Source organism: Podarcis bocagei (genome assembly GCF_964188305.1).
Source record: "Podarcis bocagei genome assembly, chromosome: 8".
NCBI lineage: Eukaryota > Metazoa > Chordata > Lepidosauria > Squamata > Lacertidae > Podarcis > Podarcis bocagei.
Window position 1 is genome coordinate 36,114,951 of NC_138133.1, and position 27,670 is coordinate 36,142,620.

Consider the following 27,670-nt stretch of genomic DNA (forward strand, 5'->3'; position numbering starts at 1 on the left):
AAATTCAGAATATTGATACTTAATACATTCAATCTTTTTTTAAAAAAGAAAAACTTAATGGATTTTCTTATTACTGGAACAAATATTGTTTAATCTTGGAACAGTAAATGCAATACATAATATTAAAATGTTAGTAATAAAAATATAATTAAAAAATAAAACGTACATTGATAAAGTAAGCACTATGCAGAGAGCCAAAGAGAACAGTCAGAAGTGTTATAATACCAGGGTACACGACCCTTGCCTTTCCTCATTATTCAAAAGACAGTTGCTAGGTGATATAGGCCTCAATATGCCCTGCCGTTTTGATCTCTTATTGTAAGAGGTTTCAGATTAAATGTGCAGGCTTCATTTGAAAGCTACCACTTTGCCACTGACAGACTTTTTAAAAATATATGCACGGGGGGGGGGGGGATTCTTTCCAGCACATCAAGCTTTTTTGGGGGGGGGGGTCTGCTGTTTGAGCCACAACAACCAACAACCTTCCACCCCTTTGGTCACTACCTAGAAGGATAGAAATTGGATGAAAAAACCTTACAGAACCTTCCAGTTACATCACATTGTCCAAGCACTAAATCATCACCTTGCTCCTCTGGCCTGAGCTGATTAGTGCAAATTAATAAACAACCCAGGGTGAATGAAATATGAAATGGATGCCCTTGAAAAACAGAAGTAGAAAAACATAGCTGATAACATTGTTTATTTGACATCAGTGGTTGTGTTGCTGCCTGAGAGGCACTTTTGTACAGTGGTACCTCCAGTTGTGGATGGGATCCGTTCTGGAGCTCCGGTCGGATCCTGAGGTTTTCGCAACCAGAGAGGCCTGTTCTGCGCATGCGCGCGGTGTGGTAGACCACTTCTGTGCATGCATATGGTGCAACAGAGTGCTTCTGCACATGCACGCATGATGAAACCCGCTAAAATACTTCTGGGATTGCCATGTGCGTATCCTGAAGGATATGTAACCAGAGATGCTCGTAAGTAGAGGTACCACTGCATTTTGAACCAGGTGAGAAGAATGATGAAAGTTCAATTCGACACATCGGATTACTTTCTTTACCATTATGGCCAATACAAAAAAGCAAGACTGGGTTGCCACTTAAAACAACCAGGCTAATATCCTCAAAAGTGGAAGGATGAATTCCATGATATGAAGAAATAAATACTTAAGTCTAACTGAATAGCATCATTGAGGTATAAGGGAAGAATCCATTTATTTTATACCTAAAGAAGTATATTACATGGGTATGTCAATTTGCACTGTACAGAATGTTTCTCCTGTGTATGTGTGTGTATTACCATTCTGCACTAATTAATAAGAAAAGAAATTGCATTCAAAAATTATCAAAGGGGACAGATAACATCCGTGAAATTCTCATGGGTCGGATCAATGGTTTTCTGCTAAGTTTATTTTGAAGATGGCTAAGGAGTGTTTGTAAGTGTCCTTTCTTTCATTGTACAAATAATCTTTTAGGTGGTCTGTGGCTGTTGCAGAAGGGCACACTTTCTGAAAACCCATAACATTCTCAGTTGGAGAGATACTGCCTACTAAGTATCTCACAGCTATTCTTTTTTAAAGAAAAGAAAGTCCTTGTAATTCTAAAAAAAATATAAATAAAAGGGAGGACTTAACTACAAAATCTCAGGCGCATCGTAGGAAGCTTCCATTCCTTCTTATGCTTCATTTTCTGGGGAAGATGTCATGAGGTAACTCCTTAGAGGATGTTTTCAGATCCAGAAGGATGGATAGCCAAGGAGGCTGCTGGGAAAATGTTGTGCAGAAAGAAAGAGCACCCACAAAGCACTCATGGCCACCTCACAATGAATATAAACTCCAGCCTAAGGTAAAGGTAAAGGTACCCCTGCCCGTACGGGCCAATTCTAAAGAAATCTTAAAATACCCCGAGAACAAGGCAGACAAGAATAAATGAGAACCTGGAGAACAGGTTTAGCACAGTACTAGTGTGAATTGTGTTGAAATATTAGCCAAGCAATAGAATGCTTCTTTTGATTTATAAACTTTATGCAGCTTAGGGCTAGACTATATGAAGGGCAGCTTTCTAGATTCTCTAATATCTTAACCAGATGCCCTGTTCAGGGCTGGATCTATACACAGGGGGGAAACCCCTATAAATAAGTGATAAATTAGATCGTTATAACAAAAGGGGGAAAAAAGCCTATGTAAAATCGCATAGACAAATTTTGTACTCTACAGCGCCATCTGGTGTAACAACAGAGTTACAACAATATAACTGTCTGAGTGTAGTTGAGTCTCGAGTATTTCTTCCTTCTAAGATTAGGTTCAGGTTACAACCTTCATGGTGGTAGCTCCCTATTTGTGGAATGCCCTTTTCAGGGACACTTATAATTGTTGCTAGCTTTTAGGCGATGGATAATAACAACCCTATTTTTCAATTTTACTGTTGCTTTGTTGTCTGTTTCTTTTATTGCTGTTCTCTGCTGTCATTTTTGTTGTGTTTTTTTCTGTTTTATTGTGCTCATAGCTTATTGCTTTTATATTTTGATGATTAAAAAGTTGTGAAATAAAGCAACAAATAAATAACTGAGAACCAAACACAAGTATTTTGTATGTCATGAAGTGTTTGAGATTCTTAGAATTTGGAAGATCTTGTATCTTTTTTCTGGCCCTTTCATATAAATGGTATACCAACAAGGACACATTCATTTTGTTGCGCCAATTCCTTTTACTTGAGAACCCTATTCCTTTCAAACAAAATTATATTCAAAGCAAACAAAAAACTATGGAGTATCTCAAGAAACAATAACATTTTGAAATTTGAAATGAATCCCATCTTCTCTTGCTCCTGAATCATGGACTTAGGACTTCCCAATTCGACGTGTGCTCCTTTGAAGAACTTCAGTGCGGTGTGTCTTTTGTCAACGTTCCTTTCCCCCAGACCATTCTAAAATTAACATGAGCTTTGGGAATCACTATAGAGCTGTCACTTGATGTAACATGTGGGCTTCAAGTAGCAATGTGTAGATGTCAGTTCAGATAAAGCTATGGGGATATCATATTCATCGCTCACCGATGGAGGAACAGCTTTCTACCTACAGTAGATGTGTAGGGTTATATGGGACTTCTAAAACAATCTGGGTGATGTTCCTGCAAGTAGTCTTGCCACTCATTCACATTTTTAATGAATTGCTCATTTTTCTTTATCTAAGTTTCTCCATATTTGTGCAGAGGCAGAATGGTGCACCAGAACACACTTCAATCAATCATTCCTCCAGATTTTTGTTTTCGTTTTAAACGTTGGTGTGGTGTGTGTTTGTGTGTAGCTCCTGGAAGCAGCATAGAGCAAAAGCTTTTAAAAAAACAAACCCAAAACAAATTATATGCTTTGGAGAAATGTAAGATGTTGCATTGTTTTATTTGTCACAACTACTTTTTAAAAATGGAATTCATCTGTAGGCTTATATTGATTTATAAAATTATTTAGACATGAACAACTTGATTTCCAACACTGTGTTGAACACTTAAAATTATGTTGCTGTGGCTGTAATCCTCTACACACTTACCTGGGAGTAAGCCCCATTGAACTCCGCTTAGCAGACCTACGTAGGGTTTCACTGCATATTGGTCTTGTTTATAGTGTTGTCTCAATTAATCCCTTGAGACTCTGCTCCCTTGGTTCTCTGAATTGACTGGATTGTATGTTACTTCCCAAACTGGGCAACTCTGACATCATAAAGATTGCCTTCTGCAGAAAATTAAAAACAACTGAACTAGACTATGGATCGCTAGTGAGCATCTAGTTTTCACCATTATGACAGCACTGGCGGACTAAAGACAAACAGGTGCGCATAAGGCTTAGGCATCATTTTAGAGAGCCCTTCCCACAATCCCATCCCATATATCAAATCTCATGAATGAAAAGCTCATTTCTGAAATTACACTGTGGACCATTCTAGGCCTTTTTCAGCATGTCCTTTATTTCCTTCTACTTCTCTTTGTTTAACCTTCCCAGGTTTCTGGTTGCCTGGTTTGTATTTCTAGGCAGACATGCCAGAATGGTGTGTTTCTTTCTGTGTAAGCATGTGGAGCAGATATTTACTTGCCTATACTTTCTGGATTCGTAGATCCTCCCAGCAGAACCCCCTTCCTCTAATCTCTGGAATCAATGAGGTTGTATCTGCTGAAGTCCTTGTGCAAGTGGACTGACTTCCACTCATGCAGTGGAACATCTCCTTCCCCCTCATGCCCCATGCACCTCCACAAATCTGCTAGAAGTCCCCCCACCTCCAACCCATATGGGGTGGGATGCAGCAGCATGTGAGCAGGAGAGGAAGGGGAGTGGAAGTTCTGCTGCATGTGCAGAAGTCATTCTACCTGCACAATACCTTTGTGGGATCCAACCCCAATGTCCATGACCGTCATAGTGCTTCATCCCTCTCACTGACTGTTGCTCAGATGCCATCTACAGTCATAATGCTGTAGTGAAGCCGAGATGAGGACAGCCATTCCCCCTGCTTGCAAGCTGCTACATAAATTGGGCTTGTTGCGAAAGACCCTTGTTTGAGACCCTTGGCATCTTGCACATTATTCCCCAAGTACTGATACAATCCACTGTTATGATACTCTCATGTTCATCATTGCTTGCCATCTCTCAAAGACAAATTGAAAATATGATTTTTAGTGAGCACATTCCTGATGTTTCTTTTCTACCCTCATTATACGCTCCCCTTCAGTATCACCACGATTAAATTCTTTCTTTTATTTTAAAAAAGCCATTCTATATTTCTTCAAACTTGGCCTTTGACTCTTCTGAATCATTGCAAGGTACTCATGGTGCTATAATATCCTCTAGAAATGAATTGAGGAGTAGATTTAAGTTAATGCTGGGACCCATCACAAGAGCTCTTTTTTCTGCTTCTGACTTTTTAGGAATTTTCTAGCATCCTTTATGTATCACAAAACTACATATAACAAAAACAAAACAAAAACCACACCTCCCAACCTCCTTTTGCCCTAATAGTACTTGCCTTGCAATACCATAAGTATAAATGATGCATGGTAATGCCCCCTTTTGTAATTGCTTTAAATTAAAAATCAATTAGAAGCTTGCTAATTACAGGCTAGTGACTTTGGGTCAGGATTGAGATCACTGGTTGAACAGATAGAGGGCAATGCATTACACATCTTCAGTTTCATGGAGGCCACATTTCTACTAGAGGTGGGTTTGTAATTACTACTACTGACAGGGCTTAAAAAAGAAAGAAAGAAAGAAAGAAAGAAAGAAAGAAAGAAAGAAAGAAAGAAAGAAAAACTCTGAACAGGACAAATATGTTTGTTTATTTCCCAGTTTAGTGCTAATACCAGGTGTGGCAGTGCATGACTACATCACTCTTGTATGCTGGCTTGGCTCTTTCTTGTACCTCCCCTGGGTGATCATATTAACTTCATGCTGCTATAGTGCTTAGGTACCGAAATCATCTGATGGAGGGCATCAAAAACAGTTTGACATTGAGCTGGTCAAACCATTTCCTCCCTTTATGTCAAACCAGCTTGCACACATTGTTCTTTGATTTACTGTGTTCAAACCATTGATTAAGATCAACGTCTGCTTCTCTCTCAAAATTTGGAGGGAATCTTTCCATGATGCTTCATTGTCATTCTATGAAATATTGATTTTTTAAAAATTCTAAACATTTATGCCCCCTGCATTTCCGTTTCAGCTTGTTCCAAGTTTATATTCACAACATGAGATCCACAAAATTTTTAAGTGAAAGCAGGGATTCTCAGGAAGGAATGATTATTGCCCATATTTTAGTGGTTCTGTGTGCCAGGCTTGCCAGCTGTGGCTTGGCAACCACAGCATCCATGAAAATCATGTTGTAATATTAATTAGATGTAAAACATATATACATGATTTTTCCACATTGTAACAGCATCATGACATGTTTCAAAGGTAACTCTTGACACCAATGAAACCATCACACACAAAAAAACACACACACACACTGCATCCCACCTCAGTATCAAATTTCCATCAATCACCTGTGGTTGCATTATTTGGGGTATTGTCTCCTTGACTTTCTTAATCTTCTTGGCATGGATTCTAGCATCGATTATTTTTTAGAGCTATGAAACTCTTCCCTAAAATGCCCTTCTTCTGCCTTCTGGCTGAAATGTGTGACCAATGTATTATCTTCCCTAGTGAAGTTGGTACATCTGTGTACAATGCAGAGGGACTGGGCAACAGGCTGTGATGATGGGTTTCCTTCTTGGTCTGCATCAATTCAGAATAAGAACATAAGAATAGCCTGCTGGATCAGTCCAGTGACTCATCTAGTCCAGAATCCTATTTTCTCAGTGGTCAATCAGATACTTGTGGGAAAACCATAAGCGAGGCCCAAGCACAACTCTCCCCACTCCTTGTGGCTTCCAGCAACTGGTGTTCAGAACCATACGGAGTCCAACTGTGGAAGCAGAGCAGAGCCATCAAGGCTAATAACCATTAAACTATGCTACCAGCTCTGTTGCACATCAGAGGCAGAAATTTCATTTCATTATGGGAGGGAAATGTTTTTGTTAGGTCAGAATAGGTCTACTGCTTTATCTGTTTCTGCTTCCTTCCACCTAGACCCAACCCCACCTGAGACAAACAGGTTGATGAGCACATTTGCTCCAATTCCCTTCGTTTCCTAGATCAAAGAAACTAAACTCTCTGCTTCTTTAATTTAACAGCTTCTGCTCCATTGGGAATTAAAACTTAATTTTATGGGCAACGGATCTCTCTAAATTGTGACTCCTGAACAGTCACAGTTTTACCAGATACTAGATGTATAGGATGATTTCTCAATAAATCAGAGCAAGTACTTTTGGCTTTTCAAATGCCTGGATTTCTTTAAACTGTTGGAAGGGACCCCAAGCTTCTTTTGGAACGTTTTAGTACAATTATATCATTGACTGAAATCTGAGGCATGCAAATCCATGAATTGCCCGGGACAATGAGTATTTAAATACATATATTAATATGCACAATATCCAGAAATTAAAGGTGCATTGTTAAAACTAATTGAGGGACTTCTAGTCCAATCCGTTGCAACACAGTAATCACAACTAAAGAATCCATGGCAGATGGCCACCCAACCTTTATTTTAAAGCATCGAATGAAGAAGAGTTCACCATCTTTCTAGACAGTTTGTTCCCCCATCAAAGAGCTCTTACTGCCAGAAAATTCTTCCCAATGTTTAGCTGGAATCTCCTTTCTTGTAACTTGAATCCATTGGTTTGGGCCCTACCCTCTGGAGCAGCAGAAAACAAGCTTGCTCCATCTTCCATATAACAGCCATTCAGCTATTTCAAAATGGCTCCCATCTCACTTCTCTGGCTTAGCCACATTCCTGTTTGCCTTGTGATTTTGTCCAAGAGGTTTCTTTTTTTTGTCCTATTGCTTACCCTGCTTTCCCAGGGAAAAGTCACTGTTTGCTGCTGAATCCCCACAGAAAACCTGACTGACATTTGTTCCAATTCACAGGACAAACAGAAGTGCTGCAGGCCTCCAGCCTTCTCTTTTCCTTGCTAAACATATCCAACAACTTCAACCGTTCCACAGAAGGTTTGGTTTCCAGAGCCTTGATCATCTTGGTTTCCCTCCTCTGCTCACGTTCCAGCTTGACAATATCCTTCTGAAACTGTGGCACCCAGAACTGGACAAGGTATTCAAGGTATGGTCTGATCACACCTGACCAGAATAGAAGGGTAATATTTCTTTCCTTGATCTGGACACTATACTTCTGTTGATGCAGCCTAGAATAGCATTATGGGGGTTTTTTTGCCACTGCATCACAGTATCGACTCAGATTAAGCTTGAAAAAAGAACGTAAGCAAAGGAGGCAGGGAGCCCTTTGGTTGGGGTGGGGAATTAGGCATCCTTGAGCGATTCATTCAAACAGTTTGACCCCTTTCAAGGGATTTCGGTGTTTGATTGGGCTGCTTGTGGGGCTCTAATGTGTTTCTGAAGGAAGAAGCCTCCTGCTTGCTCATTTATGGAAATTATAACATAGCATAGGCAATTTGGCAACCAAAGGAGAGAGACAGAAAGAAAGAGACTTGGAGAAGATGCCACTCATCTATCAAGGGAACTACTGGTGGTTTCTAAGGGTGTGCAATGAATGGCAACACAGCTCAGTGAGGAAAGATAATGAAAATATCTTGTGTTTCAAGGCCTAAGGCAATTTCAGCCCTTGTTTCTTTTTATTACAAGAACCCAAATCTAGGCTTTGTTTACTAAATCTTGCTTCAAAATTATTTATTTGCTTTGAAGGGGAAAGAAAAGATCCTGGATTTGACCCCAGTCCTACCCGCTTCATTTGCCAATCTCTGGCCAGGAAAAAAAAGAGCCTGGCAAGCAAAAGCAGCCCATCTCCACCCCCTTGGCATCCAGATCTCATGCCGAGTCCAGCTCAGGGTTCACAGGCAATTTAGGTTTTTAAACACCAGTCCTTGGAAAAAAGATATGGGAAGTTATGAACCTGCCTTCTACCTGGTCAGATGATTTGCCCATGGAGCCAACCCTTGTCTAATTTGAATGGCAGTATTTGAGTAGCACTGTCTCCTCTTTGGCAGAGGTCTTTCACATCCTCTGCTGCCATTTTCCAGAATTGGCAGGGATTGAGGTATAGATCTCCGGCATGCAAAGCATGTGCCTACCACCAAAATATACACCCCCTCCCCCCAAATATATATATATATATAAGAGAAGTTCTACTCCCTTCATAATCAGGTCATGTAAAGAAATGATTCCACACCTGCCTCCCCGGGAGACTGCATCAGCAGCTTGAGTTGCTGACTCAGGAATCCTGCTACTAACAAATTTCTCTCTTCTGACATTTAATATGCATAAAAGGTTGCCAATACATTCTGAAATACGCGATTAATCTAATTTATTTTTAATCATATCTGGAAGTACTATTCCTCTCCTATTAGCAAATTTTCTACATTTTCTTAACCATTTTAAAGCTTTCATAAAGGTCTTATTTCTCTGTTCAGCTGCTCCTGGAGTGTCACCAAGTCACAATCAAACTTCAGTTGTCCCCAATGAAGTGAATTGGGATTGTAAAGAGAAAATCAAGTATAAACACTATAGTGTTCTAGTGATGCTGCTGTAGTTCATAAATAATGGTCAGTTTGAACCAACTGATTGATTGATTGGAATGACAGGCTTCATATAGGAATTTCCTCTGCTCATAATACCTGGAACTTTTCAGAAGATATCTTCTAAGCGCTTCCTTGCTGTAAAACTCTTGCCTGGTGTTCCCAAGAGATACTGTGTGGCCTGTAAAAGAAGTATATACGCACCAAGAAATGTGAACCAATTTAGAACTTGAAAAATTCACCAAACTCCACCCCGATTCTTCAACGACACCTGCATTTGCGATGAAATTCCAAATGGAGCTTAGATATGTTTGTCCATCTCTGAGTGCCATTGTTTGGTGATGTCCCCCTGCGGCTGTCTTTTCTGGGTTTCTACTGTTTCTTTTGAAAGCCCAATCTACACACGCCCCAGCAAAGAACTTGAAAATGCAAAAAGAAGGTGTTTCATATGCACAAGGTAAATAGATGGAAGGTATTTCTTTTTTCCTTTGACAAATTACAACTATACCATATGCTAAGTTTCTATTTCCAGCAACAGTAGGCAAACTTCAAACAGAAGGCTTTTTTTAAAAAAAAAAAAAAGCTTGATGGGCCCTTATAAACTGCATACAGACACATTACGTTTTATAGTGTAGGAAGGAAAAACAAAATAAGAGAAATTAAGCCTGTAACGCTTGATTATCCCACGATGTTTCCATTTGAGTTTTTTTGAATGACTTGAGTAAGAACAGTACAGCCTCACTCCCACAGTCTAAGCAACTTGAGGGCTCCCTTAAATCTCCCACTCCTAGATGCCTCATGTTGGGAATTATCCACCTCCCACCACAGGGAATAAAGGTACTCATCCTGAAGTACATCCACTCTAATTTGGGAATCGGTGCTTCCAGTCTCTACAGTCCAGGCTTACAAAGTCTGTCAACCTGTGCTAATCTCCCCTGTACATACACACAACTTGTGGCAATGAGCACTCACGCTTTATAGTGTGGGTGCCCTTTGTGGGATCGCGCACAGTGCTACAGTTCCCAGGGAACTTACTAGAAGAAGGGGGGGCTGGCTTGCCTCTCAGTGTTATTATTTGGAGGTTCACACCCAGCCTCAGTAATCAAGTTTCTTGCTGGGAGGCGGGAACAGCCCCATTTATAAATAGGGGGTGGAGCCGACAATAGCCAGAATGTCAGCTCTGGAGATTCACCGTCCCCACCCTCCCTTTGTTTAATGTTTTCTTGTCTGCAGGTTAACTCTTTCTTCCTGTTTAGCGGGCGCTGCTACGGTCTTTGACTGGTTGCTGTTGAAGGACCGGGAAGAAATTTTCCTGCATTGGCAGGTTTTGTCTTCCCTGTAGCAATTCGTCACAACTTTGGCGGTTTTGGTCTTGGGTGGAATCCTTTAGTCTTTTCTTCCCTTTAATGGGCTGGGGGGCGTGAAGTGGTGATTCACCCCCCTGCGGCGGTGATTCCAGGGTCCCCCTCTTAAAGGGGGTGTCACTGGCCATACACTGAAAGGTGAACTACCCTGCGTGCAGGGATATGGGCTAGGCTGCCTGCTACATTTACGTCTCACAGAACACCCCCATATCCCATTTACCCTGATGTACCCCAGTTCTCCCAGCTGGGGGGCTTGGAAGGATACACGCCCAAGGCCTAAGCCAAGATCTTCCTACATTCAGAAGTTTAATAAAGTTGTGGCCTAATTTTTAATTCCATAACGTTGTCAGAGTCTTTATTCCTTTCTTATGATCTCTGGGGGCTGGGGCTGTCACGCCTGGTCATGCAACAGCCAGGATTGCATGCACAGTGTATGTGGTTTGTTCCATTTAAACAGCACGTGATTATGCAGGACAGAAAGGAAGGAGAAATCCTGTCTCCATAGCCTGACTGTGCACTCCTGCAAGCATTCTCTTTACATTTCCCTCTTTTCCTGTCATGAGACCTGTTTTCCTACTTTTTTTTCTTCCCATTGCCAGAATTCAAGTCAAGCATTCTCTTTACATTTCCCTCTTTTCCTATCATGAGACCTGTTTTCCTACATTTTTTCTTCCCATTGCCAGAACCATGACAGAAGAAGAGCACACTGGAAAATACTTTCACTGTCTCCTTGCATCCTTCTGATTGTCAGGTGTAAAAAGAAGAGGATAATGGGGGAAAGTGTCTTCATCATCACCTGCCCAGGTAGAGATAATGTCACCAGCGAAGTGGGGAACACCCAGTGATTTTGGTGTCTCTTCTCACTAGTTGCAGATCCTTTCTCTGTCAGATTTATACCCCACCTTTTAATTTGGGAGTAGGTCATGACACTTAAAGCACAATACACAATTAAAACAAAATATACACTTTAAAGCAAAACCATCTTCTATCCATCAATTACACCAGTCAGAATAACCATGTCATTCAGTGCACAAATAACTTTCAGGGATGTAAGTGGCCTTCAGGAAACCTGGCAGAGGAGAAGAGTCTTCAGTTGGTATCAAAAAATAACCAAGGTTTGAAGCAGAAATGTATTGTGTTTATATTATACTTATATCCTGCTTCATAGTCCTAAAGGGTTTTGAAAGCGAATTATGAATGGTTCTCACAATAAAAACAGCTTTCAAGTCTAGCATCAGGAATGGAAATGTTTCTGTGGTGAGGTGGATATTCAGGTGGCATTTCCCACCCTCATCTTTGATCTTCTTTCACGTTGCCCTTCAGTCTCTGCTCACTAGGAGCTGTTTTGAGGTGAGAGAGTGGATCTGAGCAGCTAGATCTCTCTTAGTCCATGATGGATGCAAGTCTTCCTTTCAGATCAGCAAAACATATTTGTCAGGATCGGGATGCAAGTGACGAAGGCTTCAGTCCATAACTTGCCTGTGCTAGAGGAGCTTTGTTGACTTTATTAGGATTACATAGGTAATTAGGAAACTTAAAATTAATCCAGAATAACTGCCTTTAAGAATTAGGCCAAGAACAGGTATCAGTTGGCCTTGAAAAACTTTCCCCAGCAATGCCTAGAATGTACTTTTTTTGTTTGTTTTAAACATTTTGTGATATATATGTTATTAGAGGCAGTCTCTGGAATCAGAAGAGTTGGATGCTGTGGGCATTGTATGTAGTTTCAGTATTTAATTTGTTTTGAAATGAAAAGTTTACTTACTCTGAACACAGACACAAATCAAGGAATGAAGCCCTGCAACAAGCAGATGTTCATTGTCTCTTTATTCTCTTGCCTTCTGCCTGGCTCTTCATTTCCTCACCTCCAATATCTGACTTGTTTTCTTTTTTCCTCATTTTTATTCAGTAATTATTCAACCACAGGCTTACATGTTGCCCATTTCAAAAGAAGCAATACTATTAGAACATACATTATCTCCTAGCCTATGACTTTGGCTAGACATTTGAACCAACTTCTCACTGTATTGTACTAGCATGGAAGCTACTACCCATGATGCTAGGATAGCCATGCATGTGCCTGATCCTTAGCGGTGGGGCAAATCAAATGGTTCCTTCCTACCCAGTCATTGCAATCCTTTCCATTAGGGATGTGGGTGGCGCTGTGGTCTAAACTACTGAGCCTCTTCGGTTTGTGGATCGGAAGGTCAGAAGTTTGAATCCATGCAATGGGGTGAGCTCCCATTGCTCTGTCCCAGCTTCTGCCAACCTAGCAACTCAAAAGTACACTAGTGCAAGTAGATAAATAGGTACCGCTGCAGCGAGAAGGTAAATGGTGTTTCCATGCACTATGGCATTTGTCACAGTCCTCCATGAGCTAGTAGTGGTTTAGTAGTGGCCACATGACCAGGAAAGCTGTCTGTGGACAAACGCCGGCTCCCTTGGCCTGAAAGCCAGATGAGTGCTGCATCCCATAGTTGCCTTTAACTGGACTTAACTGTCCAGGGATCCTTTGCCTTTATCTTATTAGGGATGAAAAACATCTTTTGCCCCACCTACTTGGTTCCACAATAGTAATCCATGGGAAAGCAGTTTCTCATACTGATAGCATAATAAATCCTTGGTTAGCCTTGAGTATGAGCCCTTGGCATTGCTTGATTTCTCAATTCCTCAACCTGTTTCATGATTCTGTACCAAACTGTGGAATCACTACTTAGACTGACCACTTCCATAATAACTTTGCTACAGTTAATAATCTTTACTTGCCCCAGGAGCAACAAAGACCATTCGTACCTTGACACCTTGACACCTAAGAGGGCAAATTTAAGATGTGTAGAAAAAAATCATAGTAGACAGTCTATATGGCTTTGTTCAAGTGTTGCCCTGTGGTTATTAAGGCTATATGATGGCTTTTAAATATCTGGCTTGTTGCCAATGAGTTAGACTCTTTCTTCTCCCCCTCTATGAATTTGGAATGTTTTGCACTTCAGTAATGGATACCTCCTGCAGGAAGACAAGATATGACTATTTCAAACAAAGTAATAAACAGTAATGTCTTTTCTCCTCTTAATTCGAGTTGTAAGCATGCCAGTTACCTAGAATGTTTGAAGTATGAACTTTGCTGATAAGAGTCTAGGCCATTTTGAGTGCTATTGACTAGGTGTTCAGTTTTTGTATATTAACGAAGATGTATAATGCATAGAGATTTCTTTTCCTTGTTTAGATTGCAGCTCATACTTCATTGCCTAAGTGCTACTCCAGCATCAATTGGAAGTATATAAATAATATGTATGGTTATATATTTGTTTGTCTAGGTCTTGAACAGCAGTAAATCAGAAACCTTTCTTGGGCTAACTTCAATTCCCAGAATGAGACCAATACATTTGAACTACTGTAGATTATTTGGATGTTGCTTGTCAAGATGGTTATTTAAATCAGGCACCAGTTCCTTCTTCCCCACCCCCACCCCCGCAGCAGCCTCCTGCAGTTTAAATTACTGCTATACATTTCTAAAACCAGTTATGAGCAGTTGTGGGGAAGTGAGTACTGCAAGTTCAAGACTTTAGTGGATGCATTCAAAATAGGCAGTCCTTGGTTGAGAAGGAGAAATCTGCCAGCATCACTAGATCAATATTAAAACACCCTTCTGCTCTTAAACTATACACATCTTTATTACTTTGGGTTAAGTAAGAGCAAGAATGGCTAGCTTTCAATTCAGTTTAGGTTCGAAGATTTTTCTGATGTGGATAGTCATTTCACTAGCTGACTACATTTGAATACATCTTCAGTCTGACTGCCTGAAGAGGGCTTCTTTCTTTGTTACATGTCTAACAAGTTAATGCTTTACATATACTTGAATAGTCATTGGACCAAGTATGTTTTATAAGTCAACAGACTTTTGAACCTCTGTTCAATTTTATTCAGTTCGTGGTGCACCATTTATTCAGCAGATTTTATGTGCACCTCACGGAGGTTGAGAGTGTCACTACCTTTATCAAGGGCTATGAGGCCTGAACAATGGGGTCTTGGGGTCTGAGGAGGGATGGCGGAGAAATTGTTTTCATTTTTTTGAACCAATATGTGAATCGAAGCACAATTATCCTTTGAAATATGCACTTTAACACTTTGCAGCGCAGTTCTCCAACCACAAAATTTGCATAAAATGGGTATATTAGGGCAAGGTGAGCATAAAAATACATGCATTCATGAAAATAACATACAAAATGCATTATGTTAGGGAAAATTGGCAAACAAATGGGGACGGGTCAATCAAAATTTCATGAAGAATGTGTCTATTGGGAAAAATTCACATAAAATTATGGTGAATTTTCACAAGGATTTTTAAAACAAACAAACAAATCATAAATCACTGTAGAAATGCAGAGAATTAAATTTAAGATTGGGAAAATGAGAAACTGAGAGTAACAGATTGACAGATTCACCCATCTCTGTGTCTGAAGCCAGGTCTTAGCTTACATCAGTACCTGGGGATGTCTGTATTTCGATATCAAAGTTCCCTTTTGGTGCACAAGGGCCTATGAGTGTAGCAGCCCTTATAACTGGCAGGCAACATGAAATTTATTGGTATTATACTAGTTCTTCGATCTTTGTCTTGTCTACATAACAGTAGTCTCTCCACAATCCAGCCTCTTCTACATCTCAAGGCCTAGACTCAGGGATGTTGAGCTGGAGAATATGCTCTTCCAGTCTAGATTTCGGTATGACAAGTCACAGCTCCAGCCTTGCTTGCAATCCTTTCTAAAGGATTGTACTTGGTGGTACAGTTTAATAGCAATGATCTAGTTAGTGCTGCTAAAAGGCTAGATTCTGCTATTAAAGAAGTTGTGCTAATTGGCTTCTGGTGGTCAGACTTATCTTATTTCAGAGAACAATCGACTGGTTTTTTTTAAAAAAAAAGTTTGGTTCTTCACAGTTGTTCCTCACCTACCTTTTATCCAAACAATAGAAAGAATAGACTTCTACCACAAACTCATTAAAATAGATCGGTTATTTCTGGGTGTTGTGTGTGTGTGTTTCTGAAAGTGCTTTATTTTCCTCAAAACTTTCTAGCTAGCATGTTTTAAAAGCCATTCATTTTAACCCAGCTGAAATCTTCAAAAAATATATGTTGATAAATTTCAGGCCTCAGACATATAATTAATCTTCATATATTTTCCGGTAATGTAAACACACCTGTGGGATGTTTTCCATTGAAAACATGAAAAGAAAACCTGTAATATATCTCAGAGTGATAGCTTTATCATGACTGACAGACCGGCTGGAGGCCTCTCTTTTAGGAGAATAATTTGGAAGTGTATAAAAGAGAGATTGATTTCCGCAATGCCCATTCTTTTCTTTCTAACATTCATCCCCAGTGTGTAAAATCCTCCCTCTTTTCTATGTGCAAAAGTCCAAAAAGGAATCTTTCCTCATGTGCAGCACAGGCCAAGGCATGCACAATATAATCAGTACCTTGTAGATGGGCAAAGTCCAAATTCCAGTGGAGTGTGCAATTTGCCAGTGTCGTGCTGTTTCAATCAAACTCTGTCTTGTCAAAACTTGTTCTTATTTTGGACATTTGGAAGAAGAAAGTTTAACATGCAGAGCTTTTCAGGAAGTGCAGTGTGGAAATAAAGGCATGTTTTTGGCCCTCAACAGATTTGTATTTATTTATTGAAATATATCTAACATCAGAAATGCTGTATTCCACCACTGTGCTCCTGCTACAAGAAAATAAGAAGAACCTGTAGGGTGATGAGGAGGAAAATTGGGAGAGGCAGTGATGGAGTTTAAGGAGCAAAGCCTAGTCAGTGGTTCTCAACCTGTGGGCCCCCAGATGTTGTTGGACTACAACTTCCATCATCCCTGACCTCTGGCCTTGCTAGCTAGGGGTGATGGGAATTGTAGTCCAACAACATCTGGGGACCCACAGGTTGAGAAAGGCTGGCCTAGGTGATCTCTCTCTCTCTCTCTCTCTCTCTCTCTCTCTCTCTCTCTCTGTGTGTGTGTGTGTGTGTGTGTGTTATGTAGAGAGGGCGTGTACAGTGAGCATGTGTGTGCTCAAAGTATGATCTTTACATATGTTTGTGGACCTGTATGTTGTTGTTAGTGCCTAAATCGAAGCAGGCTCTTGGTGACTTACAAGATATTTTAAAATATACAAAAAATTCAAGCAAGAATCTTTATTAACCATCGCAGCATTCTGAAAATCAAACACCAAAAAACATAGTGTAATCAGCAGCTCAGAACTGCTCCAGTAAATAAACCATATACATGATCACGATGGACCTATCTACCCAGGCAATTTAAAAATGCATCATATTATCTCTCACCTTTTTTCTCCAAGGAACTTAAGATGGCCTACAGAGTTCTCCCCCATTTTATCCTCACAACAAGTCTGTGGGGTAGGTTACTCTGTGAGTGAGAAACTAGGCCAAGATCACCCAGTGAGCTTCATCATGGCCGAGTGGGAATTTGAACCCAGTTTTTCAGGTCTTAGTCCAATGCTCCAACTACTACACCAGACTGGTTCACATTTGTGTGTGTGCTAGGTGTTGTGTGTAAAAGAGAGAAGATGTGGTGCAGCAGACTTTTGCTTTGGTGATGTGCATGCATCCTTTGGACCAAAAAAGGGTTAGCCAGCCCTGCTTCAGCTCTATACTCTGGGCTGTGCCCTTGGGAAAATAACTGAGGAATATTTCCCGATTTTAGGAGGAATAAATGTCATCCCAAGTCCAGTGAAGGCAAAAGGGCTGTATAGAAAACCCACAGAGATAAGCTGCAGCAATACATTTCATGTAATATATAGAAAGAATCAAGATTTGGTTCAAACCTTGATAGGAAAAGAGAGCTACGGAGAGAAAATAAAAAAGGAAATGTTGCCATCTCCAGAACTATTTGAAGCTGTGCAAAAATGAAAATAAGCCTGTTTAACAGCAAAGGCTGTACACCGTTCAATAAAAGGTTGCCCTACCTGATCAAATAAATACAATTTGCCATAGTGTGTAAAGAGGATCTTTTCCAATTTAGCCATTTCCATTAATGTCTGAGTCTACTGATCAATAATAAGCTTTGCTTAGCTTCTCTCTTCATAAGAATCATCTCCTTGGCAGCTCCAGCTGTATTTTTGCAAAGTAACTATTGACAAGACCAAAAACGAAACAAAACAAAAACCTCCCACCACAAACAAGTTCAATAATGAAGTTATAAATATGTTTGGATTTCGACTAAATTAATTATTTTGCTTTGCACTGCCAAAATGGTGAAACCACAGGGTCACTGGGGAGCTTTAGGAAGGAAAGTCAAACATGTCTATATCCACAATCACAAGAAGCACTTTATTTGCAGCCATGGAAGAGTTCTGCTTGCAGCGACTGGGAGGAATCACTGGATTTAGATTAATTTCCCCCCTCATTTGGCTCTTTTTAAAACTTGAGGCAATGTAAGAAAATACCTGGCAGAAGGAAGGGAAAACTCCGTTGGTAAACTCTTAATGTCAGGGTTGTGGGTTCAAGCCCTATGGTGGGCAAAAGATTCCTGCATTGCAGCTGGTTGAACTAAATGACCCTCATGGTTGCTTCCAACTCTATGATTCTTGCACCAGCTGCTCTACATCTATACTTCTGGAAATGTATAGAATGTACAGGCTCCATCAGCTCAGAAAGGGCTACTATGCCTGAAAAATTCATTCAGTTTTACTATGAATTTTTCTTTTAAAAACAAGGCTTTTTTCAAGTCTTTATGCCTGGCACAAACCTCTTGAACCTATTTATATGAAATTTGATAGGCTTTATCCACTCAGTGGGGCTAATTTTAAACAACAGTAGCAACCACCCAAACTTATCAGTTACTTTCGCAATGGAGATACTCAACTGGGAAGGAGGAGAGAGAATACCATTTTGAACTTTAAATCAGGACATTTGTTTTAAAAAGCTGTAGGTTTTCATCAGTGTTGAAAATTAATACAGCGGTACCTTGGACGCGGGTGGCGCTGTGGGTAAATCCTCAGCGCCTAGGGCTTGCTGATTGCATGGTCGGTGGTTCGAATCCCCGCGGCGGGGTGAGCTCCCGTCGTTTGGTCCCAGCTCCTGCCCACCTAGCAGTTCGAAATCACCCCTTAGTGCAAGTAGATAAATAGGTACTGCTTTATAGCGGGAAGGTAAACGGCATTTCCGTGTGCTGCGCTGGCGCCAGCTCGCCAGAGCAGCTTCATCACGCTGGCCACGTGACCCGGAAGTGTCTCCGGACAGCGCTGGCCCCCGGCCTCTTAAGTGAGATGTGCACACAACCCTAGAGTCGGACACGACTGGCCCGTACGGGCAGGGGTACCTTTACCTTTACCTTGGGTTACAAACACCTCGGGGTACAAACACTTCAGGTTACAAACTCTGCTAACCTGGAAGTAGTACCTCGGGTTAAGAACTTTACCTCAGGGTGAGAACAGAAATTCCGCGGCGGCAGCGGGAGGCCCCATTAGTGAAAGCACGCCTCAGGTTAAGAATGGTTTCAGGTTAAGAACGGACCTCTGGAACAAATTAAGTTAATAACCAGAGGGACCACTGTATTTTCAAGAGAGAGAATTATTTACAAGGAACCATGCAGACACAAGCAGAATGCTAAGCAGATGCCTAACACTGAACTCTCATCACATACATGTTTAGTGAAGTTTATAGGCACAAGGGAGTGGACCTCCATGGTGGCCCCATGGCTCTGGCATTCATTTCCAGCAGACCTCCATGAAATTATTACATTGCAGATCTTCTGAAAGGCCCTGAAGACCCTTTTCCTCCCTTGGTAGCTTACTCTTGAGAGATACCTTTCTGCTCTTTGAGGCTGCTGAAGCTGTTAAATTGTATTTTAGTCTCTGGTTGAATGAGGTTTTATTACTATTGGTTTATTAATGCTGTGAATGTACAAGAAGTAGTAGAATTTTTTTCCTTGTCTCTATTAGAAGCTTTATTTTCATATTTTCTGGTGTAAGCTGCCTTGAGTGAGTCATGAAGGTGGCCTATAAACATTTTTAAGAATAATAGCAGGAGGAGAGTGCTGCTACTCATGATAATAAATATATAACTGAACCGAGTGCATGGGAGACAGCACTGCACCTCCCAGGCAGCACCCTTCACTTTTGTACAAATACTTTAAGATTCAGTGACCCACATCACAGTTTCATTAGTGGCTTTGGTCCAGTTTTAATTAGGTGATGATATGTGCATTATAGTAGTTTAATGACGGGGAGGGTAATGGTGATTATATGGATACTGCTGAAAGCCTCCCTCAAATATTATGCTTATGATAGTCTACATTAAGCCTTGGGCTTTTCTGGGTCACCTCCATTTTAAGTGGGAAAGTGTGTAAGAATGTTAAAGTTCATTGAAATGGAGATCATTGCAGCAGGAACACTCCAAACGCTGTGGCATGTAAGTGCATCAGCTTCCCTTGACAGTTGGATACCCAAATTTCTCTCTGTAATTAACTGTATTCTAAGGGTCCATTAAGATGGCAAGCGATAGCCCTAGGCTGCAGATTACTGGCATATTCATGGCCTTGGAAAGATTAGGACACCAGCAAAAATAATTTCAGTATGTACGCCACAAGACTGAAATGTGAGAACACTCTTTGCTAGTGAGAGAAAAGACAAATGGAAGGTCATTGCGAAAAGGATGGAAGACTTGATAGCTTTATTCAACAGATTTTTGATTTTTGATTTTTTTTAAACCACCACTTTAACCAACTAAAACTCATGGATGGATGAAATTTTGTAGATGTTTGGAAAGACAAGGACAAGAAGAATCTAAAAGCCATTATGTCCAACCAAGGATCTCAAGGCAGCATCCTCTGAATAATAATAATAATAATAATAATAATAATAATAATTCATTATTTATACCCCGCCCATCTGTCTGGGTTTCCCCAGCCACTCTGGGCGGCTTCCATAGAAACCAAAAATACACTAAAGTATCACACGTTAAAAACTTCCCTGAACAGGGCTGCCTTAAGATGTCTTCTGAATGTCAGGTAGTTGTTTATCACTTTGACATCTGATGGGAGGGCGTTTCACAGGGCGGGCGCCACTACCGATAAGGCCTTCTGCCTGGTTCCCTGTAGCTTTGCTTCTTGCAATGAGGGAACCGCCAGAAGGCCCTCGGCGCTGGACCTCAGCGTCCGGGCAGAATGATGGGGGTGGAGATGCTCCTCCCCCAGATAACCCCCAGAAAAACCACCACAGTGTGTTACAACCACAGTAGCAAAGCCATGTCAATGTCAGTAGTGAAGATACCTTTAGGTGATTTAGACAAAAGAGCCAAGACTCTTTAATAACAAGTATTTCCTTCACGTTCACCATAGCATCAAATAACATAGCATTTCTATTTCTATGGCTTATTTGTCGACCTAGCATTTAAAAAAACATTTCATATTGCATTATCAGAAAGAAACAGAAGTTACCAAACAAAAAAAATTAGCAGGTGATGACAATGGCTTAACAATTATAAAGGAACTGATAAGTTTATTCCTGTCTCTCACTTCGGTAGACTTAATTCAGGCTGGAACGCCTACTCTTCTCCTCCACATGGACTTGTTTGCAAAAGAAACAAAAGATGGAAATAAGTTGGCCTTCTAGCAGCTGTATTTTTAATTTACTAAATATCTAACTCACAATTTTAATGCTTCAACTTTCCTAATTAAAAACACACACATTGAGAATTGAGAAATGCCAGGGTAAATAAATATCTAATGAAAGTTGGAAACATTCCCGAAAAATGGAACAACTAAGGAAGATGGCTACCAAAAGTGAAAAACTTTATTCTTCTTAATTCTTTTGGCCATTCAAACCTCAAAAAGATATATTCTTTTATGTTTCTCCAGTCATAAGGCTTAGGTGGTGTGTTTTGTTTTGTTTTACTTTTTCACTATGGTCCAGTTTTGCTCCTTCTGTGATAATGTTTCATGTGCAGTTTGAAGAGATGCTTGATCTTTCCGAATCCTAGAAGTGGACTTCCTACAGAGAAAAGCTAAATAAATGCCTTCAACAGATGTATTTAGTTAAGAGCACAAGCTCTGCTGACCTGCTCTTAAAACTCCAAAATGGGTTCAGTGTGCCCTCCTGGATGCCTAATGATAATACACTGCTTTTGCTCCATTAACTGCTGTGTACGTGCAGCCATCATGCTGACTGGCTGCTAAGCACTTTACTGCCCATCTACATCTAAGTCAGTGATACTTAAAGCTAATCACATACTAACTACATATCCTAGTGACAAAGCTGCATTCCCACTCTGTCTGTATTGATCTCCCATCAGTCATTTGTAAGTGACCGTGCTAGACATGGCCCTTGGGCATTTTTCCAATACAGAAGCCACTTAACATTAAAATTGCAGGATCTCTCTTGGCTGTTTTACAAGCCTTTATCAAAACCATTTAAAAACCTACCCTTAATCATAACGACTCTATGAATTCTTTTCACCTTTGAGCCTTGACCCCTTTAACGTAACAGGAACATTTCTGTCCCTTGTTGCTTATTCACTGGTTTTATGCATTTTTTCTGCCCCCTCCACTCCACCTTTTCTCAAAATGCACCTATTTGCTATTTCAGATTTAGCACTGTCCCCCAAAATTTAGGGGTCATGTAAATGAAATACTTTACTGTTGTTGTTGTTGTTGCTGCTGTTGTTTATTGAATTTATATACTGCTTTATGCCAAATCATTCCATACTGTCCTCTATTTTTTAAAAGGGGTCTATACAGATGGCTTAATTTCAGGAGCTAAGAGGATTCCTAAAATGGTGCTTTCTAAAAGCACTACTTCAGTAAAGCAAATATGTGCTTGGAATTGTGTTGGTCTAGCAGTCTCTTGTAGGTGTGGGGGTACTCCATCAGTTTTGATGGTGATGCACCCAGAAAAATGAGTGTTCAGAGGTAGCCTTTTCATTTAAATGAATTGACAAGATTAAACAGAAAGGATTTTCTGTGTAGAAATGGAGTCCAGAATGGGATGGCACATGGGTATATATGTGTGTAACCCAAAGATGCACATAACAGGCATGGGATTGCAGCAGTATATCATGGGTGAATCTTTATTTTAATCCATAAGCAAGGATTCTTAGTATAGCTGAAGGCAATATATAGCACTGACATTATCAACTAGGAGCAGCATGTCAAAAAATAAAATACTCAGGCCAAGTCATCTTCATTTCTACTGGATATACATTTCAGATGATATATTTTGATTTATGTCTCCTGACATGCATTTGTTACATAAAGGTTGAGATTCTCTCCAGAAAGAAATAGACCACACAGGATAGCAGTAGACAGGGAAAGGTAAAAAGTGTCATGACCCTTCTTTTTAAAACAACATCTTGCGAAATATGGATTTAAAACATCCAACTTTAGAGTAGAGAAAGATAAAAAAATACATGCCACATTTGATTCTGATTATCCACTGGAAAAAAAATATAAGGATTTGCACATTATGTGAATCAGCTCTAAAGGTGTAGATTATCCTGTGAACTGCCCTGAGACGTGGGTAGAGGGTGGAATACAAATTTAATAAATAATAATAATAAGGTAGAATGTTCACAACCACCATGCAGATTCCATACATTTTCTAGGGTCAGTCCTACCATTAGACAGAGTACCTCAGTTTTTGATTGTCTTGAAAGGGAAACAAATACAGTGGTACCTCAGGTTAAGTACTTAATTCGTTCTGGAGGTCCATACTTAACCTGAAACTGTTCTTAATCTGAAGCACCACTTTAGGTAATGGGGCCTTCTGCTGCCGCTGTGCTGCCAGAGCACGATTTCTGTTCTCATCCTGAAGCAAAGTTCTTAACCTGAAGCACTATTTCTGGGTTAGCGGAGTCTGTAACCTGAAGTGTATGTAACCTGAGGTACCACGGTAATGATCACTCACTTTACATAACAACCAGTGCTCAACATTCACAGTGTATGGAACAAGCATATAGAATAGAGATAATAGAGAGTCCTGACTCCTGAAGCATGCAAGCATGGTGGAAGCAAGAGGAAGGTAGGAATTAGTATGGGAATGATACAACAATACTTTTTTGAAGAAGTGTTGACTCTAGAAATAATGGAGTCCCATGTCAGGCAGAACAATTTCTTGGAGCATCCCTGAACCAGAGTTTTACCAACCCTGCTCAATATCAAGGAATAGTAGGAATAAGAGGACTTATGGTTGGTTCAAGCTCCTCAGAGATGAAATATTTGCAGTTCTTAAAAAAAAGTGACACCATGTTGAATGCTGATATATAAGTCAATCAAAAAGCAAGCTCCCAGTGTTGATTATTATCTATGTCTTAATATTTCTTATCTTTTCTCCCATCTGATTCACTTTATCTTTAAATTTCATAACCTTGCTTCTGAGTAGATTGAGTTTAAAATAGGGTTCATTTTGTTCCATCTACAGAAACCCAATATTTGGCTATTGAATGCTGAATTTAAGGAAGCGGGTATGAAGCTCTTTGACCCCTACAGCTATAGGCAAATCTATTTCTGGATTTTTATTTCTTTTCCCATACTTTAACAAAAGTGTAAATAAATAAATCTTCATTACTCAGAATCAGTAGATTCTTGTCTCCTGTATCTACTGTGCACTCTCTCTGCAGTGAAGCTACCCTGAATTAAAATGACTAGATACAAGCTTTTTAAAGTGCTAATCTGAGGGAAAGGAAAATCAACATTCAAATGGTAATTATTTAGAAAGTAAATTGATCAATTTGTTCTAAGCTCCATGAAGATGAACTGAGGTCAATCCACTTTGCCTATTAAGATTGTGAAGATATCTAGTTGGATTAGTTTCACAGTAAAAGCATGTTTTCCACTGGGGTTTCACAAGAAAATAGAACACCAAACTCTGTTAGGCATCAAGAAAAACAAAGTTTATATTTTATTGCAAATTGCCCAGTCAGTCTCCAGTAAACTGACTATGTAAATAACCTCCCGGTTATTAGTTTCTAATACAGTAGCCCTCCCTGAGGTCAATGTAACTAAACAGAGCTACTTACCTTGACTTCAATTTTTATCATTTAAATAAACTTTAAACTATAATAAGGATTATGAAAATTGTAGATTGTATAAATGATTCAAAGAGGCTTGCTCCTTCAGCTTTGGGTAGGAGGTAGGAGGAAGCCTCCTATAAAATCCACCAGAATGAACAACTTAGAGTGCAGGGGATCTGCAGCTCAAGAGGCTGTTGAGTCCCCAGTACCAGGTCAACCAATGAGACATCTCTGTATCTTGTTCATTCTGGCTCAGATGGGGTTCAGATGGCACAGCTGAAGCGGACTGAGCAGATGCCAGTGTAAATCCTAAAATGGGGCATTCTGGGAGGTCTGGTGGGGGGTTAGAATGAAGAGGGGAGACGTATGCTGGATCCTAAGCCCATTCAGCTCAATCACATGGCCTGGAAAGATGGCATAGAACAGTATTTTAAAGGCTTGTTTTTTCTTCTGCCACGCTAAGGCAGTAGCCCTGCTACTGAATGGGGTTTGGATCTGATGTAACTTTATGCTGCCTTAACTTGCACTGGCCTGCATTGTGCCAGATTCTTGTGCATAGGATTGCTTCTTGTGCATAGGATTGCTTGCAAGATATACAGCCATCACAAATTCAAAGGCAGCAATCAACCAGCAAAGTGCACAAAGCAGCAAACCTAAATTCAGACAAAGGAAAGCCAGGTGGTGGTGGTGGGGAGAGTTTTCAGCTGGCATCAAAACCTAAAGGCGTCAATGCTGATGATATATAAATGTGCATTTCTCTGTTTTCCCTAACCAATTCCCTGAGCTAGCCAGCCTCCATATAAAACTGTTATTCCCTTCAAGGTCTGTGAAGTCCAAAGATGATCACACTTATTATTTATCTCAGCAATTTGGCAAGGAAGAGTTACCTGCGCCATTTCTATTGTCATCAAAGACGCTGATAATATTAAGAGAATAATGCTTTGTTGTTCACAATTCCTGATCTCGTTATCTGCACAAGAAAGCAGGGCATTTTTTTAAAAAGGAAAATGTTTATTCCTGTGAGGATCCCAGTATCCAATAGTCATTTCTTGTTGAATAAGCCTTCTTTCTCTTCTGCACAGCATGAGAGAAGCAATGCTATCATAAGAGTGGAAGAGAATATACTAGTGACTGGTGTATCATCTTAAACAACTCAATACAAATTTAGAAGTTTGTTCCATTCTTAAAGAATCCCATCAGCCTAGTGACTGTGCAGACCACTGCAAAAACTTGAATTCAGTTTAGGCATTGCGGTTACAGTAGGCGTCCCCAACCTTCGGCCCTCCAGATGTTGTGGACTACAATTCCCATCATCCCTGATCATTGGTCCTGTTAGCTAGGAATCATGGGAGTTGTAGGCCAAAATATCTGCAGGGCCCCAGCTTGGGGGTGCCTGGGTTACAGTATGGTGAATTGTAGTTGCAACCCAAGGAGGAAATGAGGAGTTGAGAAAGCAGATTATAGCTGAACTAGGTCACTATTAAATTAGTAGCATGCCTTCAGGGAAAACCAAAACAGTGAGGAAATTCAAGCTTTCAACTTTGCAGGTCTAGCCTGCAGTATTTTCGGTTGAGCCAACCTAGTTGAAGGGGAGCGACAACCCTAATAAGCAGGCCATCCTGCACCATCACCCACTGAAACCCCAGAACTCTGGGCAGGTGGGACAGGTAAGCCTCCAAAGCAACTTGTATTGTACAGGACTTGGGGAACACCCACCACCCATTAATTAGAGTGCAGGCACCTGGGAACACTGCAGAAATTATGTGTAAAATGGAAGAAAGGACACTTCCAAATACCCCTTGGCCAGCTCTAAAGTAAGTTAAGTGCAACAAACCCCCACACCTCACCCATGAGTAGTTCTCTGATATTTTTCCCCTCCACTGATAATTTTCAAGTTCAATTTCTTTTTTAATTGATGGGAGAATGGTTCCAAAAATGCAGGAGAAAAATTCAGCACAGCACTGATAAAAATTGCTATGTTTCTCCTTACCTCAGATCCCAGACAAGTACTGGATTTATTTATTTATTTTTAAAAGGGGGGAATCAGCCATTGTGTGTGTGTGGGGGGGGGTGTATTCCAGCATTTCTAGCTGTGACCTGAAACCTACATATCACTTATCTGTTCTTAGATTCCTGCTTAAGGCTGAGAACTGCTCCCCCCAACAATCACTTAACATTGAACCTGGAGAACTCAGAACCTTGTTCGCTATTTTGTAACATTTGGGTTTGCCTAACTATGGTACAAGTTTGCAATGTTTTGTTTTGCTTGGAATCCAGCATGGCCTCTGTTACTGAAATTGATGTGACTTACAGTATAGTCCTAGGCATGCTTTTCCTGAAGTATGGTAAGTCAGAGTGAGCTCAATAAGACTTCCTTCCAAGTATATATTTGTCACATGGCAGCCTTAAGTTGCCTATTACCTTGACCTGAAGTGCATTCTGCATAGGTTGGGTTATAGCTAACGTGCAAAAATCTGTGAAATATGGGCTGCTCCCATTTTGAGGCCTTCGAAATATTATTGAAAGTAGTTGGTTAGTTACCGCTTAACTGCCATGTATTCATCATCTATGAATAGACCTGGTGTGTGTGCATGTAATTCTCACAATGGCATTCTAAAAAAAAAAAAACCCAATGAAGCTACAAAATTTCAACTGGTTCCAGACTGCTTATAAAAGAAGCATCCTGATAAAGGATGGGTTCTCATTTTTGTGTGGGCAGGCAATCAATAATTCACTGCAGGTTTTTGTTTTGCTGCTGGACCCCTGACAAGGTGGCTTATTGTACAGCTTGGAAAAACCTCAGATTGTGTAATTGGGTGGTGTTCCAATGTAAGTTTTCTAAATTTTACCACAAGATAACAGTCTAATAAAATGCCCACTTGACCATATCAGGAAACTAGTACCCGATACAGAGTGACTGACAGGGCAAATTATGTGGAGAAGAGGGCATAACTGATACCATGTTTGGATTTTATGGGTGCACAATTTGCTATGTGTGTGTGTGTTGGAGTCCATACAGAACAAAAAGCCCTGAGCAAAGATTTGCACAAATTCGTGGAAATTGAAAGGCCTGGGTGAACTGCATATACTGTCTCCATTCTTCTCTATGCCTACTCTGCAAAAAAAGCATTACACAAAGTATTGACTATTGTCTCTTTCTTGGATGC

General features: G+C 40.3%; 1 long non-coding RNA gene across 1 annotated transcript in view; it reads left to right on the top strand.

Annotated features, from left to right (window-relative positions):
• Positions 1 to 27,670, top strand: part of LOC308593472 — a 126,365-nt gene that overhangs the window by 86,305 nt on the left and 12,390 nt on the right. Inside the window, exon 3 of the long non-coding RNA XR_014010967.1 lies at positions 11,172 to 11,292. This is a non-coding gene — a long non-coding RNA (uncharacterized lncRNA). The remainder of the gene's footprint in view (positions 1 to 11,171; positions 11,293 to 27,670) is intronic.